Source organism: Protopterus annectens, chromosome 2.part0 (assembly GCF_019279795.1).
Source record: "Protopterus annectens isolate FY-2018-M chromosome 2.part0, PAN1.0, whole genome shotgun sequence".
NCBI lineage: Eukaryota > Metazoa > Chordata > Ceratodontiformes > Protopteridae > Protopterus > Protopterus annectens.
The window spans coordinates 1752586685-1752606280 of NC_056728.1; the positions used below are offsets into that span (position 1 = coordinate 1752586685).

Below are 19596 nucleotides of genomic sequence, written 5' to 3' on the forward strand. Positions count from 1 at the left end.
TAATTACTCTCATTCCCTGCCTGCAACAGGAGTTTCAATGGTGGGCAAAAGCCTGTCACCTCAACACGGGACAGCCATTCACCTTGCCCACAGCCAGGCAGACATTAACAACAGATGCATCAGATTATGCCTGGGGGGGGCAATATGGCAGGAAGATGTATTCAGGGCACATGGTCTGCATATCAATCAAAAAGAGATGCTAGCTGTTTAGAATGCCCTGACAGCCATCAAGGATCAACTTAATCCAGGACAACTACTGATAAAGACAGACAATACTACAGTCATGTGGTGCATAAACAAGCAGGGGGGCACACATTCCTACCCCCTCTGCAGACTAGCCATGAACTTGTGGGACACAGCACTGACTTATCAAGTACATCTGCAAGCACAATTCCTGCCAGGAAGGATAAATACTCTGGCAGACAAACTAAGCAGAAACCTAATGGATCCCCACGAGTGGAAATTGGATCCACAAGTCTTCAGCATGATAACAAGGAACTGGGGATGCCCGGACATGGACCTATTTGCCTCCCCTCACAACTGCCAACTACAGAGATTCTGCACAAGGACTTATCACAAGCAAGCATGGAAAGTGGATGCTCTATCTTTCAGCTGGAAAAACCTAACAGTATATGTCTTTCCTCCTCTGCCTGTCCTCCCCAAGGTACTCCTCAAGGTCAGACAAGAGAAGCCAAAAATGATAGATTGCCCCAGACTGGCACTGCCAGCACTGGTACTCAATCCTAAAGAGCTTGTCTCAATGCCCAGCTTGGACATTACCTCAAATTCCTCCCTTATTGACCCAACAAGACAGATACTGCACAGCCAACTCAGGACCTTAAACCTGGCAGCATGGCGGATAATGTAGCCATTCAAGACACACCTCTCTCTAAAGCACTGATGGATGTTATTTTGTAGGCCAGGAGGCCTAGCACCAGAAAAACTTATGCAGAAAAATGGAAGAGATTTTGCGCTTGGAACCAGGCACTAGGTATTGACACGACTGTTCCAAATATTCGTCAGATTTTGCAATACTTAACTGAGATGCTGGATAAAGGCCTTTCCTTTTCATCAATTAAAATTTATGCCTCTGCCATTTCAGCTCATTACAATACAGAACCACCTATTTTTTCTCATCCATTGCTAAGACAGTACCTCAGAGGGGCCAAAAACATAAGACCTCCAAGGAGAGCACCAGTACCTGCTTGGGACCTCAACTATGTCTTGGAAAAACTCACACTGCCTCCTTTTGAGCCAGCCTCTGCAGCTGATATAAAATTCTTATCCTGGAAAACAGCTCTGCTCCTATCAATATCCTCCGCTAGACGAGTCTCAGAGTTACAGGCACTCATGGCTGTGGAACCTTTTATCATTTTCCATCCTGACAGGGTTTCTCTAAGGACAAACCCTACATTTATGCCTAAGGTAGTGTCCAGTGTGGCCCTTAACCAAACAATTCATTTGCCTACCTTTTACCCAAACCCACAGAATAAGGGTGAGAGACTTCTGCATTCTCTGGACATTCACAGGCAGCTACGCTTCTACTTGGACAGAACCAAAGCTTTTAGAAAGACTGAACAACTTCTAGTGGCATATGCTGCAGGATCACAAGGAAAGCCTATCTCGAAACAGACTATTTCAAAGTGAATAGGCCACTGCATTCATTTCTGCTATTCACAGCATGGCAAATCAGTGCCTAAGGGCATTAGGCCACATTCAACCAGAGCAGCAGCCACTTCAGCAGCCTTTCTCAGAGGAGTACCAACCAAAGACATCTTAGAGGCTGCAACTTGGAGTTCAGTGCATACTTTTACAAAGCACTATCACTTAACTCTCTATTCTAATTCCAGGGCAGGCTTTGCCACTGCAGTTCTGCAGGGCCTGATAGCTTCTCCTAATCCTATTTAGCCAGCCTCTCAACCTTAGCTTTGGGATTCAACCCAATTGTAATGACTGCAACAGTGAAACACGATGAATATAGTACAGTTGTGTACCTACCATAAATGTAGATATTCAAGTGTATTCACTGTTGCAGTCCAGGTTACCCTCCCACCATCCCCCTTCTCCTTGCTGGGACTTATCTGTACTTCTCTATTCTGTATAACCTATGTGGTGTATTTGCTGGTAGATGAAGGAAAAGTTGTTTTTTGTGTATGCATGCTTATTGGCATAATTTAGCCTACCTTTTTAGAGGCACCTGGCATCTGGGGCAAGAAAAACTGAAGAAAATGGCGTCTGCTGCATCTTTTATACCCCTGGCGCACTGACGTCAGGGAGGAGGTGACAGCAACCGACGCTGGACCTAGACTTTGGAACTCGGGCCGACTGCGGGTAGCCTGCCAGCAGGATAACCCAACTGTAATGACTGCAACAGTGAATACACTCGAACATCTACATTTATGGTAGGTACACAGCTGCACTTTCTTCTTCCAGCCACAAAAAAAAGAGTTAAGCACATAGCCTTTGCCACCACAGCAGGCAGATAATTTGCCTTAGCCACAGGTGGATGACTCTGTTCTGGCCATTAGTTGTACCTCAGACCATTCATCCTTTTTACCCTCTAGCTCTCCCTTGTGGCACCTACAGCCACTCTGTACCGGGGGTCAGCTACATCTTGTTCAGCTGTTGGGGTTCCTCAGTGGGCAAGGGAGAGCCACTGTTGTCAGTGCTGGGAGAGGAAATAGGGAAGGCTTCCCTGTTTTGTCAGAATTTTGTGCCCTTTCCTGGGTAAGCTTCCTGTCAAAAAGAAATAGAAAGTTATACATGTTGTCTACTCCACCTCAAATGTCCTTAGAGAGGAGTAGTTTACTTGGTCTGGTTGAAGGTTTAATGCAGGTTGTTGAGCCTTATTATAATGTAGTTTCTGGTTAAAGAAAGAGGGATACGTCTCCTGAAGAGATTCAAAATTCTGAACCTGGTCAGAGCGATTGAGATAGATGCAGGGTTTTCTCCTCAGGTTTTTGATTCATACCCAGAGGAGAGGTCAGTTTCTTATTCTTCCTGTGGGTGTTTCACTTTCTCTGAGAGTATTATTTCCTGAATATGCCAGTATTTTAGTGGGAGAACACTGAGGTTTCTAAATCCTTCTGAAAATGCTATGAGCTGTTACAGAAGAAAATTCCAGAATCTTCACCCATTCCTCCAGTGCTGTTAGCTTATATTCCCAAACCTGATCCAGCAGCTGTAGCTTCAGTTAATACTACTGCTGCTAAACATTTAATTTCAATCATACTATTTCTGATAAGGATGAGACAATTATTGATAAGTAAGAGAAAAAGTGTATCCTATTGCAACTTTGAGTTTTAGAACTTTGAAATGTCAGGCTTATATCAAAATTTGTTTTAAATAATTGTGAAAGTATGAAGAATGTTTTCTCCGAGTTTCCTGTGAGGAAAAATCTGTTTTGTATAATTTAGTTAATTCTGTTTGTACGAGTGACTACTTATTGTTTGAAGTGTGTGTATGACTCGATTGATACTTCCAGGGTTATGGCCACTGGTACTGTTTTGAGGAGGTTTGCCTGGCTGCACTCTCAGAACCCCCCAGATGATGATACAAATGAGATTTTAAATTCTCCTTTGGACAGAGATTTAGTTTTTGTCCCCTCTGCTCCACAGTGTGTGCCTGGATCACCTTATCAATTCTTTGGTTTATACTTTGGACTATCCACTACACCAAGAGTGTACACAGTGTCTAGTTCCAGTTAAAGCTCATTACGGGCTACAGGGTGTCCACATTTTTCCATATTTAGATGACTTGTTTATCTTTGTGGAACTCTGAGTGTCAGGAATGTCTCACTTGGGTGGGAGATCTCTTCAACAGGCTGGGATTCCAAGAGAACTTTTGACGGTCTTTTTTACTGCGTTCGCATACAATTGTGTTCTTGAGGTGTCGGACTCCTCAGTTCAAAGAACTTTTCTTCCACAGGAAAAATAAATCTATATCTAGATCAGTTTCTAAGGTTCTCCATTCAGACTTTGGTCACTGCTATGGAATCCTTCAGGATTTTGAGTCTCATGGCATCTGTCATTCTCATGATAACTCCGGCAAAACTCCACATGAGAAAGATGCTATTTGAAGTCTCTTTGGTCCCAGCACCAACATTCTTTGTCTGTTCAAATCCCATTGCTGAGGTTTGTCAGCAGAGAAATCACTTGGTGGGGACAGGAAATATCCTTAAATCTGAGTCTCCCTTTCTTCTTTCCTATTCTAAAGCAGTCAGTCACCACATATACCTCAGATTTTGCTTGAGGAGCAGTTTCAAGAGGGATAAAAGTGCATTGTAGTTGGACACCAAGGGCAGACACAAGAATATAACTCTAGAGATGCTTGCCTTGATCAGGCCACTGAACTCGGAATCGTTTTTGTCCCTGGGAATAGACAATACCACAGTCATGTGGTACATTAACAAACAAGGGGAAACCAGGTCATACCTCCTTTGCGCACTAGCCATGTTAGCTTGGGATATAGATTTACAGAATAATCTCACTCTGCAGGCATCCTGTATTCCATCAGAGCAAAATTATGTTGAAGACAAGCTGAACAGAACAAGGGTAGACCCTCACAAATGGAAACTGGAGCAGGGGGTCTTCCAAGATTTGATCCATCTACGGGAGTTCCTCAAGTAGACACATTTTACTCATGCAACTAAAGAGACTAAACACTAATGTAGGTGCTTAACTTCCAAGTGTCTAGACAGTAAAATACTTTAACTGCACTAACTTAAAACAAATGTTAGTGAGTGTATTAGTACATTCTACTGTATAGTTCCTTAATCAAACCACTGTACTGATGAGTACATCACCAGGAAGAAATAGCTGCATAATACTGTCCAGTAAGTGTCTCCTCTGTAACTAAAGTCTATTTTCTTTTGTGAAACACTTAAATCTATAAAATAGCATTTCATTACCTCTCCTGTTTCATCTGTAACTGACCCCAGCTTTACTTTTATATTATTTAAAAAATTTCAAGGTAAAATTCAAAAATACTTCCTAAACATTGGAGTCAGACTAACTGTAACTATAAAAGATCTTGGACATTTTAAAGGTTAATTGACTCTACTTTCTACTTATCCTGACTAAAACTCAAGATCTCAGGTTACACATTGTCTCTTTTGGAACAGCACTTTCTCTGCCTCAGGTGTAGCCCCGCTCTGTTCGCTCCCATACCCATGCACCCCTCTCATATAATTTCCTTTATACTTCTTCACCATTTCCCTCCTATAATCAAACCCCACTCCTTTCTGTTTATTAATTATCTCTCCTTCACTTACAAAACCTATGTACCACATCTTCATCTATCACACCACACTCCTTCAACTAACTACCCATAATCTAGCTTACCCATACTTCTTCCTCTAACTTTAACCTTCTTCCTGGTCCATACCACCTTTTATTCTATCTTTTTCCTCCCAGTAATCACCATGCATACACCACTCCTCTCCACTGCAATACTGCTATCACTGTGTCTCCTCCATGCTCTAACATCCTCACCAACAGTATTAACCCCTTATCATTATACCCTTACCCATACACACAACTATAACGTCTCCTATACCCCACCCATACACACAACTATAACTTCTCCTATACCCAACAACCAATACTCATATCTGCATCCATCCTCCCCATGAATGTACAACTCCCCAAAATAAAAATCCCCCCTCCCATTCCATAACATCTACAAATAAATCAAAATACACTAGATACTACCCAATAACTATCAAACCTAACTATCCTATTTCACTATTCCCATCAGGTGATATCCACCCTAATCCAGGGCCCAGTCCTAACTCTACCACTCCTCACAATACCTCATCAACCAGAAGTAATTTACCAAAAAACAAACAAACAAACAAATCTCCTTTTACTCTGTAAACACTCTAAGCATACTTATCCAAACATGAAGTTGGCTATCTTTATTATCTACTCAAAAGCCAGACATTTCCCTTACAGATACATGGCTTAAACCACAAAACCTAGATAAGGACATACTCCCTCCTGGATATAATATAATACGGCTCAATCGCCCTAATAAAAAAGGAGGAGGGATTGCAATTGTATACTCCAACAGCCTTACTTTTACATACCCAAAGCTGTCTATACCTTCCTTTTCTCCCGCAGAATTACTGGTAGCAAAGCTTTTGCTCAATGACTATACTGTTACTGTCATATACCAGGGGACAACATTCCCTTATTGGAAAGCATTCTGTCCTACCTCTCCCACAACATCCGTAATGCAATCATCTTCCTTGGGGATGTGAAAATAAATTGGGAAACACTTACCAGTCCTAACTCAGCATACCATATAAATCTTTATGGCTTTTCACAACTTATCTCCCAGCCTACTCATACCAGTAACACTCATTCTACCAGTGCACTCATTAACTGGATTCTTGTCTCAAATCCCTTATAAATACCATTGTCCTGAAACATTCTTGACTCCCCGAGTGACCACTCTCCAATAAAGGTACTTACATACTTCCAACTTATCTAAACCACATAGATACATAACCTGTCGTAATTTTCCAAATTCAACCCAGAAACTTTTAATAATCTCTTACTCTGAATAAATTGGAACTTCCTCACCCAGATCCCACTTGATGAAGCAGTTCAAGCTTTTAACTCAACCTTCCTAAATATCGTAAACTTACTAAACCCCATTATGGAAAGTAAGGATGAAAGCTAGTATATCCCCTTGGCTATGTAAGAATACTCGCACTCTCATGACAGCCAGAGACCGAGCCTGGAAAACTTGGACACAAACTAAACTACCAGCAGATCTGCAAAAGTATAAAGAACTGAGAAATAAGACAAAAGATTTATTGATAAAGATAAAAACAACTGCTACTATAACCCTCCAGCTGCCCTAAAATCAGATCCATAAAGATTCTGGAATGTCATAAACCAAATACTTCATCCTGGTAATCCTACTTCACTTAATCCATCTCCTGACAAATCTCCCAACGATACTGCTAACTCCAGTGCCTATTTCATTCAGTCAATAGCCAAACTTTTCAATACTAGCCTAAAATACTCCAGTAACAGTGTTCCATATTGCTTGGGAACTCCACCCACAGCCAACCCTGCAAACTCTTTTTTCCTTAAAGCAGTCCCTACTGCTTACATCAAAAGTCTTCTTTCCAAACTAAAATCATGCTCTTTTTCTGTTGACAGTATCCCATTGTACTTTCTTCAGATAGCTTCTCCCTCTATTGCTTTGTTAGTATCTATTTTAATCAACCGTTCCATCTCTGAAGCTGAAGTACCTGATATCTGGAAACAATTATACACCATAGCTATTCACAAAGGTGGCAATTCCAAAGAACTCTCAGACTTCAGACCAATAGCTATCCTCTCCTGTCTGTCTAAAGTTTTAGAAAAATGTAGACATACACAAGTAATGCAATATCTTATACAGGGCACACTTCTCACTCCCACTCAGCACGGTTTCGGACCCAAACATAGTACCACTACAGCTCTACTTTCCTTTCTCCACACCATTTCTATAGCTAGAGATAATCATAAACTTGTCTCATGCTTATTCCTTGACCTATTAAAAGCCTTTGACACTGTCTCACATCCTCTGCTACTGAGTAAACTCTCTGATCTCAACTTCTCTACTACAACAATAGCATGGTTCTCCAGCTATCTCACTGACCGACAGCAATCAGTAAGATGGCACTCCTCACTATCATCTCCCCTTCCTGAAAATGGGTGTTCCCCAAGGATCCATCCTTGGACCACTACTTTTCAATATCTTCACCAACTCACTCTACCCCTCTTGTCCACAGTCCTCATTAGTCCAATATGCAGGCGACTCCACAGTTATCATCATTGTTAACTCGCCCTCTGAAATCCTAACAGCTACCCAGTCTTCTTTCAACTCTGTTGAAACCTGGCTCACCAATAATCAGCTCATCGTTAAACCCTCAAAAAAAAATAAACTCTTACTCTCTCCCCAAAACTGTTACTCATATCAAATGTACTTTTCAAATAAAATCTCTAAGTCACACTGTCAAAGTTGCTGACTCTAGTACTAAACTCCTTGGTGTAACCGTTGATGATCAGCTAAAATTCGACCTCCATATAAATAACTGTATCAGGAAAACCCAAAAAAACCTAGGACTTCTCTACAGAAATAAAAAAAAAATCCTATCCCCTGAATCTAGAACCACAATCACCCATGCTTATCTTTTGCCTTGCCTAACATACTGCTCCCAAATACTCACTAATCTTAACTCCACCTTACTTGGCAAACTCGAATCAACCTATCACAAAATAGCCAGATTTGCTGCGCAACAAACCTACAAATCTCACCACTGTATCTCCCTCAAACATCTAAACTGGCTTGAACTAGCACACCTCCTACTCCTCTCTCTGTTCCAAATTATACACACCATTATTTATTCACCATCCTACTGTCCAGCACTAGGCACCATAATCTCCCACTGTGTCCCATCCAGACTACTCAGGAGCTCCACCCAAGACCTTTTACAAATTTACAAGCCCAAGTCCAAAATAGGAGCCATTACATAACAGTTACCATCCCTCTATTGCTTGGAACAAACTCCCACAAGAAGTTAGATCACTTTCACATCCTAAAGTATTCAAACTAGCCACTAAAGAGAACTTAAAAAGTCACTGGATTTGTACCTGTTCTCAGCCTCCTTGAATATACCTATACTAATTAACAAACCTGACTTCCTCTGTCTTACCATCATTTCTTCTCCTCTATACCAAAACATTTACAACTTAAACTAGTCTACTAACACTATCTCCTTTCCTCCTGCTGCAGTATTCTTCATAACATTTTATAGATAATTGTAACTGCATATATATAACTGTTCTACAAGTTTTATTATGAATGATTATAATGTTAACTGTGTTTGTAATGGTTATATTTTTTGTAACTATGTTTTGGAGCTTTTCTCCCAGGGCCTCTGCTGAAAAAGGGCTTTTGCTCAGTCAGACAATCCCGATTAACAAATGTGAAATAAAATAAATAAATAAATGCATTTTCCTCCTTTCTGGAGAATCAGCTGGCAAGATTCTGCTCCAGGACTCTGTGCAAGAAGGCCTGGAAGATGGATGCCTTTTCTTTTGCGTGGACAGGAATGTGTCTGTTTGCTTTTCCACCCTTTCTACTGACATTCAGGATACTTCTGAAGATTCAGAGGGAACCCCCAAAGATCATTGTGATGGCTCCATTCTGGCCTAGGCAATAATGTTTCTCCCTTCTTTTCGAAATGGCTGGGGCAACTACTAGAAGCTTTCTCACAGAATGGATCTACTCATTCAGAAACAGGTGTTTGATGCACCCCAACTCTAGTCTATTTCAATTGCCTGTACAGAAGATAGTGTCATAATTCCCTTTAAGTATCTGTTTACTGAGGACATGCAACAGGTAATAATGGAGGCAAGAAAGCCTCCTGCTAGAAACTCGTATATTATTAAATGAAAAAATTTTTCTAATTGGTTCCAACAACTTAACCAGCACCCAACGCTAATTGTTGTTTGGTTTTACAGTGTTTCTGTGAGTTTGAGTTATATCCTATGACCTTTCTTGTTCATCTATTAAGGTTGATTTATTAACCGTTTCAGCATGTCTGCCATTGATCCTTCTCTTTCAATGTATTCTTGCGTCAAAATGTTTTTGAAAGTGGTTTTGCATAAGAGGCCTTCAAGAAAACTGTTGGCCCCTTCTTAGAGTCTTAATTTTCTGTTAGAGAAGCTAACACTTGCTTCATTTGAACCAGGTGACCTGGATGACTTGAGGTTCTTAACAAGGAAAACAGTTTTGCTGATTGCTGTGACCTCTGGAAGAAGGGTATCTGAGTTGCAAGGTATGATGAGTCAACCTATCTCATGTTGCACAAAGACTAGGTTTCTTTAAGAACTAATCCTTTTTTGATGCCTAAAAGTGTATTTGAGTCTACTTTAAGCCAAACTACCCATCTCCCCATTTTCTTTCCTGAATATAAAAATGAGGGAGAAAGGATACTCCATACTTTCGATGTCTGCAGACAACTTTGGTATTATCTTGACAGAACTAAATCTTTCAGATCTTCGGATCAATTCAGGGCAAACTTTTGTCAAAACAGACTATTTCCAAATGGTTGTCCAAGGCTGTTACCTTTTGTCATACTTACCACGACAAAACTATTCCAGGCAGAGGCAAGGCCCCCTCTCTACCAGGGCTTTGGCTTCGTATATAGCTTTTTGGAGAAGATTGGATTCTAGAAGTGTTCTGGAAGCTGTAACTTGGTCCTCTGTACTTACTTTTTACAATGCACTATAAGCTTGAGTCTTCTCTAGGTCTGCATCAGGCTGTGTTAGGACAATTCTCCAAGGACTCAGGCTCCTGGACTCTTCTCCTTCCATCTCTCAGCTGCCGTAAGTTAGGATAATCTACCCAAATAGCCAAGGTTACTGCAGCAGTAATCAATATGGTGAACATAGTATAGTTGTGTAAGTAAACTTAACATAACAGTAGATGTTCGAATGATCACTGCTGTAGTAGCCGCTCTGTCCCTCCGTCTATTGCCCATGTTTTTTGGTATGTTTATGCCAGGGTCTGGGCATTTATTTTTTTTTTACTTTTAGCATTGTCCTTTCAGGACTCCGCCTCCCTCTGTCTGTTGGTATGAATGCTTTGAAAGCGTTGGAGCCCGAACTTGTCTTTTTAGTCAACTCATCACAAACTGACTGAGGGTGTGAACATGTGGAAGATGGCCTAATGCTTTGGAAGCTGGTCAGCTGTTGTATCCTATTGCAGACTGTAACAGCTGACCAGTTATATCTTATGCTGGATATAACTGTTATAGCTAAGGCTTCTGCAGCAGTGATCCTTCAAATATCCACTGTTATGGCAAGTTTACCTAACACTACTGTACTTTCTAGCCTCAACTAAAAGCTTTGCCAAAGCTGTTTTTTCACTTGGCTCTTCCCTATCCCTTTCTCTTTGCATATATGCTGTTCTCAGTCTGTGGGGAGGGAAAGCAGTCTTTAACATGCATGCTCTAGTTACTTGCTCCTTATTCCTTAGTGTCTTTAATTTTCTGAATTAAGTTCCAGCCCTCTGTTGCCTGGTTTGTATACCCCTACTTGCAGTCATGCCTACTAGCATAGTCTCTGTTCTCCATTCCCATGTTGGCATTGTTCTTAGAATACTTACTGTTAGTTTATAAATATTTTCTGTAAGATGGCAGTTCTACTTAAGAACCTGCATGTTAACATCCTACTCTCAACCCCCCCCCCCCATTTCAACGTCATCCCTTTCCACTTTGATTCATAAGCTTCTGCTTGTGTTATGTATGTAAGCCCTGTCTGAGTAGCTATAAAGTATTCCTTCAAATCAGGTGATCCTAACCAACCTTGTTCTAAAGAGTGAATCAACTTGTATCACTTAACACTTGCCCTCTTCCCAACCAAATAAATTCTTTTAACTCTCTATTAATTTTCACCCAGAACTGCTCTGGTTGATAAAAGTACGCCTGATCTGTGTATAAAACTAAAAGGACTAAAAACATTTTCAATGCTTGTATTGTACTATCCATAATACCGAATTTCCTGTTTCTCAGTTTTTATATGATCTTTTGCTTCGTCTCTTCCCACATGTTCTTGGCTGTTGTAATATAATTGTTTTTATCCATACACCTAAATACTTCATCTTTTATCCCCATAACTATGGTCATTGCGAGCCAATTCAGTTTTGGCTGCACAGTTTACTGCTGTAGCTTTTATTTTATCTCCATTAGATGTATATCCTGAAAAGATGTGAAACTGTTTCAGAATGTTCCATAACACTGAAATATCTTTGTCTGGATTATTCAAGTACAAAATAATACCTGCAAATAAAGCTAACTTTTCTTGATGACCATACCAATTACAGACTTGAATTTGTGAGTCCCTTATTTTCTTTGGCTATGGCTCTAAATATAAACCAGATAAAAGGAAGGGTGCCACCACTGCCTTGTTCATCAGACCCCCCCCCCCCAAAAAAAAACAGTAATTAAATGCAGAATATCTTAAGATTTGAGATATGAAGCTACAGTATAAAATGAAAAATTAAGATATTACAGATAATAATGGAGGGAATGTGTCTTATCCCTAGCTATGCAACCATATCGAGAAAGTTTAGAATTTTGGCATGAAAATGTTTGCGCTAACATTTGCTTACTTCTACGAGGCTTGAAAAAAATGTTCCCACAGACAAGAGGCCATGTTTGCGATGTGACGTTTCAGATGGAGATTGCTGGGAGCACATATTTTGGGAATGTATGGCATTGCTTCACTACAAAAATTGAATGAAATGTTCAGGTCTTATACTTGAAAGAGAGTTTAACCTCATTGTACAGACATTTTTGTGTAGTTGGTGTAAAATAATGTACTAATAGGTAAAAGCCTTGTCTTTAATGTTGATAATGGCTATAAAAGGCATGACTAGAAATTGGAAAGCTAAAGACAGACAAACCATCAGTAAAATGTTAAAAATTATGATTACAGATTAAAAATATGAAACTGAGAAATATTAGAGTTCAGAACCAGATCTCCCTAGTAAAAACTGGGCTGTATGGAATTCTTCAATGAGAATTGAGCTTGAAGAGGGCAACTGACATAGAACAAAGCACCTAAAATGTAGATCAGTTTAATGAAGTAGATTGTAGTAAAAGGTATGAAGCCACTGGTCCAATTGTTAAAATGTGTAGTATAGTTAACGTAAAACAATATGGTCAGTAGTTATTTCCTGATTTGAGATTATATTGGAAATAGTTAACTTGTGTGTTTGTGTTTTATTTAAGGAGCCATGTTAAGTTAAGCTTGATATCAATTTCTTCTTTTCTTTCGGCTTTTCCCGGTTAGGGGTCGCCACAGCGGATCACCTGTCCGCTCATGATTGGCAGTGGAGTTTTACAGTGTTGAGTTGCCAGCCCGGCGCCCAACCTTCCACAGAAGGCACACACACACAAACACACACAAACACACACACACGCACACACACACACGCACACACCTAGGGCCAATTTAGAGTGTCCAATCCACCTACTGCATGTCTTTGGAATGTGGGAGGAAACAGGAGCACCCGGAGGAAACCCACGCGACTACAAGGAGGACATGCAGACTCCACACAGAAGGCACCCCAGCCAAGGATCGAACTGGAGAACCTCTTGCTGTGAGGCGACAATGCTAACCACTGCACCACCGTGGCCGCCCTTAAGCTTGATATCAATACTAGATGCAATAGTATATAGATTTACATGTTTAATAATTATTGGCAAGTTATTGAACATTAAATGTAAGCACTGCTTGTTTGACTTGTATTTAGTTTGTTAAAATTGTATAAACATATAATTATAAAATGGTTATATCAGCAGTCGGTGCCAAAATAACTGCACTATGCAGTGTAATTGCACAGTGTATAAAATTAAAAATGTGGTAATCCATAAAGCATTGCTGTTTAAAAAAAGATCATGTTGAAACAATGTAAATTCTGCAAATTGGCAGCTATGTCCAGTAAATTGTCCTGTGACAGCTTAGTGCTGGAAACTCCACCTAACAGCCCCATATTTCTTTTTGTGCATCTCGTATGCCTTCACCAGCTTATCTTACTTGTCTTACATTGGTAAATCACTGTTCATATCCCGTTTCTTTTCAGTCCTAGATTGTCACATTATTTAAATATACTGTGCAAGCATTGTTTCCTTAATGACTCAGTCCAATAGGCTAATCTTTATTAGTGCATAGAATCCAAGTCATACTTTATAACTTATTTATTTGCCATTTGTTTACCGGGAAAGTCTGACTGGGCCAGAAAGTGTCTGTTTTCAACAGAGGCCTGGGGAGAAAAGCTCCACAATCACAATATTTAAAAAATCAAGTATTGATGTTTTAAATCGCAAAGTGTCGTGTTACACCACAAAACATAAGAGTGAAAAAATGTTGTAATGAGAAAAACGTATAACAAATGTTTCATAGTACAGAGCAATGAAAAACAATAATATGAGTTGGAGAAAATGTGCGAGGAAAAACTCAGTAGTCATACTATTTGTTACATAGATTAGTATGTGATAAATGAGATGCGAGACATTTCTAATAAGATATTTAAAGAGATATTAGAGACAGTGAGGTGAAACTGAGTGATGTCTTAGTATAAGAGAGGTGTTCATATTATGCTTATAGAAGGAAGAAGGATAGAAAGAAGGAGTTTATAAGAAGAATGCAAGGTAGGGTGTCTTCAGGTAGCTTAGATGAGTAGGGAGGGAAGAGAAAGAGGTAGAGGAAAGGTTTGCATAGATGAAGTGAATAAGGGTAAGGTAGTGGGAAAGCGAAAAAGGAGTGGAGTAGGAGGCTGGAAAGGGTTGTGAAGTGTGATCTAGGTTGAAGGGGGTGAGTGAAGTATAGTGAGCAAGTTCAGCCAGGATTGGCACAGGAGTGGGTCCAAGATTTTGTAAGGTATTCTTTTAGGGAGCATTTAAAGGTGGGTAGGTTAGAAATCGTTCTGGTGGTTTGAGTTAAGGGGTGTTCCATTTTTTTTGCTACTGAGTACTTAAGAGTTCTTTTTGGAAAATATATGTTGATTTAAAGGGGTAAAGAGCTGGCAGAATGGTTTGTGTATGATTTTATGTATTATTATAAGTTGAATGTAGGAGAGGTGGGGGAGTTCCAGCCAGATTAAGGGTATGCAGAGCTTTACAGTGATGGGAAAAGGAGACTGAATTAGTAGCAAACTTGGCAATTTTGTTGTAGCAGTCTTCAAGTTTGTTTGTTTTGTTTTTTATGGAGGATTGTAAATTGGTTAGAATTAGTGTTCCATGGATTAGGGAGGGCAGAAGGTAGGTTTTGGCTAGAGTAATTTTTGTGTGCTCAGAGAATGTTTGTTTCTGTACAGTGTGTCTTGTTTTTGATGGGTTTTCTTGATATTGCTTTGGATGTGGAGGTCAAATTTAAGATCATAATCTATTATGACTCTTAATTGTTTGGTATGCTGGACTAATTCAATTTCAGTGCCATTTGCTGAAAAGATTTTGAAAGATCCTTTGTTAGGGGTGTGAGTTTTTGTCGTAAAGAGGAGGAGTTTGTTTTTTGGGGGGTTGAGTAGAAATTGTACCACTGTGTGCCAGGTTTCAATGGAGATGACAGCTTGTTGAATGATTTCTTGGAGGTGAGTTAAGGGGTTTGAAGAGCAGATGGTGGTGGAGTCACCTGCATATTGAATCAAGGTGCCTTTAGAAAAAGACGAATATAGCTTATTGATAAAAATATTGAATAGTAAAGGGTCAAGGATGGATCCATGTGGTGGGACTTCTGCGGAAGTGGGAAGGTATGCATAGATGGATCATTGCCATTTTACAGCTTGTTGCCTGTTGGCAAGGTAGCTAGAGAACCATTGAATAGATGAAGATGCTAAACCCAGGGTGGAAAGTTGATTGATGAGTTTACTGTGAGAGACCATGTCAAAGGCTTTTGATAGATCTAGAAATACTGCAGATACAATTTTTATTACAGTTGCAAGTTTTATTGCTAATGTTTGTAAATTATAGTAATGCAGTAGAGGTGCTGTGGTTTGGCTGAAATGCAATGTTGCACATTGGTGATCAACTTTTCTCCACTGTCTCTTACAAAATAAGTTAATGTATACATCTTTCAAGGCTTTTGGAAAGGAGAGACCATTTGGCTAAGGGATGGAAATTTGTAATGTCAGTGGAATTGCCTCCTTTATGTAAGGGGATAATATGTGCCGTTTTCCACAAGTTATGGACACAGGATTCTGTTATTGATTTATTAATAAGAATGCTGACTGGGTTTGCTATTGCATCTGCAGCTTGATTTAGGTATTCCAGGGGGAAGTTGTTGGCTGAGGAGGAACAAGGTTTTAGTTTACGTAAAAGCTTTTTTATGAGAGTTGTAGAAACTGGTTGAAAGGTAAAGTGGGTGTTGTCTGTATGTGTATTGGCGAGGTTGCAAATAGGCAAGTTTTATGAAGGTAATATTAGAGTCTGAGGTAGGGGAAGTTGGCTATGTGGATGAGGGTATGTTGCATTTGCTCGTACTTCTAGAGCCTTTTGCAGATTGTCTTATTGAACAGTTTCATCTTTTTATGTAGTCTTTGATCAGTGCATTTGCTATAATATAGTATGACTGTAGCTCTTTCCATTTTCCATAGATTACTCTTAATTTCCTTAATATCAAATTATTTTGCAGTGCCTTTCCAAATGATTAGTGGATCCTGTTTTTTCCAATCAGTCATGAAAATATTTTTTCCATTTGCTTTTTTATGCGCGGCACTTGATGTACGATCAAGGTAATATTACATTCCCATGTCTTCAGTGGTTCATACAAAAAGGGGCCAAAAACATCTCCCTTTCATTTTCATTTTGAGGTGTACGTGAACAACAACTTGTGTATGGGAAATTGCTGAAACTGCATTTTATATATTTACTCAATGTGCTTAAACACAAGGATCATCTTCTTTTAACACAATCTGTGATGCTTCATATTATTTCATTGCACATGGTATATCTTCAGTAAAGAAACGTATCTTAATACAAGCAAATCCTTTAGTCCAGCTTTTCCTCTTCATCGAATAGCATGCATAAACATGTCTAGTATTGTGTCAAAGTTCAATTTAAATTGAGCCTCAGAGTACTCTGTCATGTGAGTTAGTATTTTATTATCTTGTAGTTCAGACATAATGTCATTGTTATGTGGGTCATACTTCATCATATGCTAGCTGAAACATAATGTTAGCAGTTGCATATGGTTCATAGTTCACCATTCTCTGAAGTATTTAACTAGTTTCTGTAGTCTCTGTTGCAAAATGTAAGAGACAAAATGTTTCCTGACATAATCGTTTTGACTTAACCTAATAAGAATCCTAAACTTTCTAAGCAGATATTTATTTATAACACGTTTGACACACAATAGTCACGATCTCACAGATTTTTTTCTACTAGTTCCATTTATTTAAATAAGGGAACTTGAAGTTTACCAAAGGCTTTGACCAGTATGTAGCCTGTCCTTATACCATGCTGGGTAGATTATCTAACGAAAACTTTAATTTTGCACTTATTGCATTTTCCAGTCCATACAGTTCAAGTTGATTCAGCATGTCTTTCAAGCCATCTCATGCCACAAGCTGTACTCATAAACATACGTGTCTCAGGACTCAGATCAGTAAACTATCCCAATTCATCCTTTGTTTTTTTTTCATTGAATTAGTTGGCAGCTTCCCTGTTTCTTTATCTTGACTTGTAGCCATGTTACCCTTAATGGCAACTGTTTTATCTTGACAATCCCTTTATCTGAATTCTCAGCAGCCCACTCATTCAAAACACTACCAAAGTGATAGGAAGTGTCAATTTGTACTTCAGCTTTTTCCTTTTACTTTCTGTTATTGCCTTCATAATTTGCAAATTATGTTTCGGCATCACCTTGGAATAATTATGTTCAATACAGGCAGGTGACCCAGCCACTGATAATGTTCTACAAGACTGGCACAACTGCCAGATCCTTGGGTCGTTTTTATAACGTGTCAAAACTACATCAGTATTGGCCTGAGATTCCATATTTCATTTCAGAGTGTGGTATTGGCAAATGGTTCACTGGTTAACTCCCAACAAATTTTTGGCAAATTCAGTGTAATGTGTCTTGTTGGTTTTTGCATATTCCATTAAATCTGTTGCTTTATTACCTTCATGCACTTCAGACAGTTTCAGGTTTTGCCTGCTTGTCTTACTATTCATTTCGAACAACTGATGCTTCCATTTTGCTCAGTTTGTTTTGTATCTCCATTGCTTAACTCTTAAGTTGCCACATGGCTACTTGTTTTGCAGAGACTCTGTATCTTCCACTTCAACCACTTGCTGATGCTTCAGGTATGCTGTGAACAGTCTTAAGTTCCACAGTTTGATACTTAGCACTTCCAAGATGTTTGTCACTTTGATAGTGCTCAACCATATCAGTTTTCTCTGTTCTGTGCTCAATAATCACAAAGCATTATGGCCACCCGATTTCAGCTCCTGGCCAACTTTGCCTTCATATATTCAGTTTTGACTATGTACTCCATTTCTTGTGTCACTCATGAAATTATACCTTACACATCAGTAGACCAAAAATGGCATTGAGTAAGCTTTTAAGTTATAGTTTAGTGGATTTACTATGATAATGGAGTGACCTGAGGAAGAGGAAGACAACTTCAGGAGCATTCTAAGGCTTCCCTTTTGCATTTTTGAGACCAAGATTGTTTAGGTAGTGAAAAGTTAGTGACATTGGCATTGTTAGTTTTATTGTTTGTATTTCTTTCACTTTCTTCCAGCATGGAACCTTATTCAACTCTTTTTAATGGGAAGTTGTCTGAGAAAATGTAGTCATTATTCTGTTACTGGCTGCTTTCCACTGTAACAAATGTAAATTCAAAGGCAAGTGCTAGGCTAACTGACCTTGCAGGCCATTTTAAGCCTAGCCAATTTTCCTTTTTGTGCTCGAAATAACCTATCCCATTTGGTTATAGATTGGCCTTACCCCCTCCCATGGTAGATATTTATACATTACCCTTAATGAGGATAACTGGGTTAATACCATAGATAATTTGAGGGGACCCATGCTTGGGATAAAGCATTTAAAAGCTGCCTGTGTCTGATAGTAGTAGAGGGGGCAGTCCTGAGGTAAATTTTTTGTTTCCCATCTTGTGCCTGAATATGGACAGGGATGAAGTTTTATGTGGATGGAGAGTCTGTTCCACAGTAGTTGTATCCTCTGCAAGATATACCTGTACTCCAAACCGTTCTGTTGATGTTGCAGAAGGGATTTAGATCTCTAGCCTAGACTGAGTACTTCTGATGGCATTTGACTTGCTAATGTGCAGTAAATCCATCAGTAATGAGTCTGAGGGTTCCTTACTGGACACAGTTGACCTCTTAGCAGTCTGCAGAATATTGAGTTTAATGACATCTTAAATGACTCCGAGATAAATGGCTTTGCATTTATTTATTTTCTTTCACATTCTTCAAGCACAGATCCTGTAAAGATTTTTTTTACAGAAGTTTGGCTTGAGCATACACAGCTTTTGTTTTATTACTGACAGCTTTCCACCATGATAAGTCTTAAAATTATGCTATGAAATGGTAGTGGCCAGGCCCATTACCCGCACTGTGCGTCATACTCCATGTGTGGGTTAATCTTGACAGTATGCCTATGACATTATGACATCTGGCTATGCCCGTGCAACTCCCACTCTATTATCACCCACCCCATCCAACCACTACCTTTCTTTCCACTCCACTAACTACCTTGATTATAGCAAGCTCAGATGCTCATAAGCCTAGGACTTATTATACAGCAGGAACTTCTTATTGTAACATTTGCTGATGTCTGTTATGTACTTCACAGATAAAGATTCTAGTTGTCTACTGATGTACTGTGTTCTTCATTTGTAAATATGTTGTAAGTAATTGCTATGTTAAATTGTTAATCGCTATGTAATCAAATGTAACTACTGTCCGTTTATTTTAACTGTGGAGCTTTTCTCCCTGGTCCTCCGCTGAAAATGGACCTAAGTCCAGTCGGACACTCCCGGTCAACAAATGGAAATAAATAA

The 19596-nt window shown here is 39.4% G+C and overlaps 1 protein-coding gene across 1 annotated transcript in view; it reads left to right on the forward strand.

The window, feature by feature from the left end:
- The window catches only part of UTP3 (UTP3 small subunit processome component), a 656101-nt gene that overhangs the window by 314307 nt on the left and 322198 nt on the right, over positions 1–19596 (forward strand). The window lies entirely within an intron of this gene.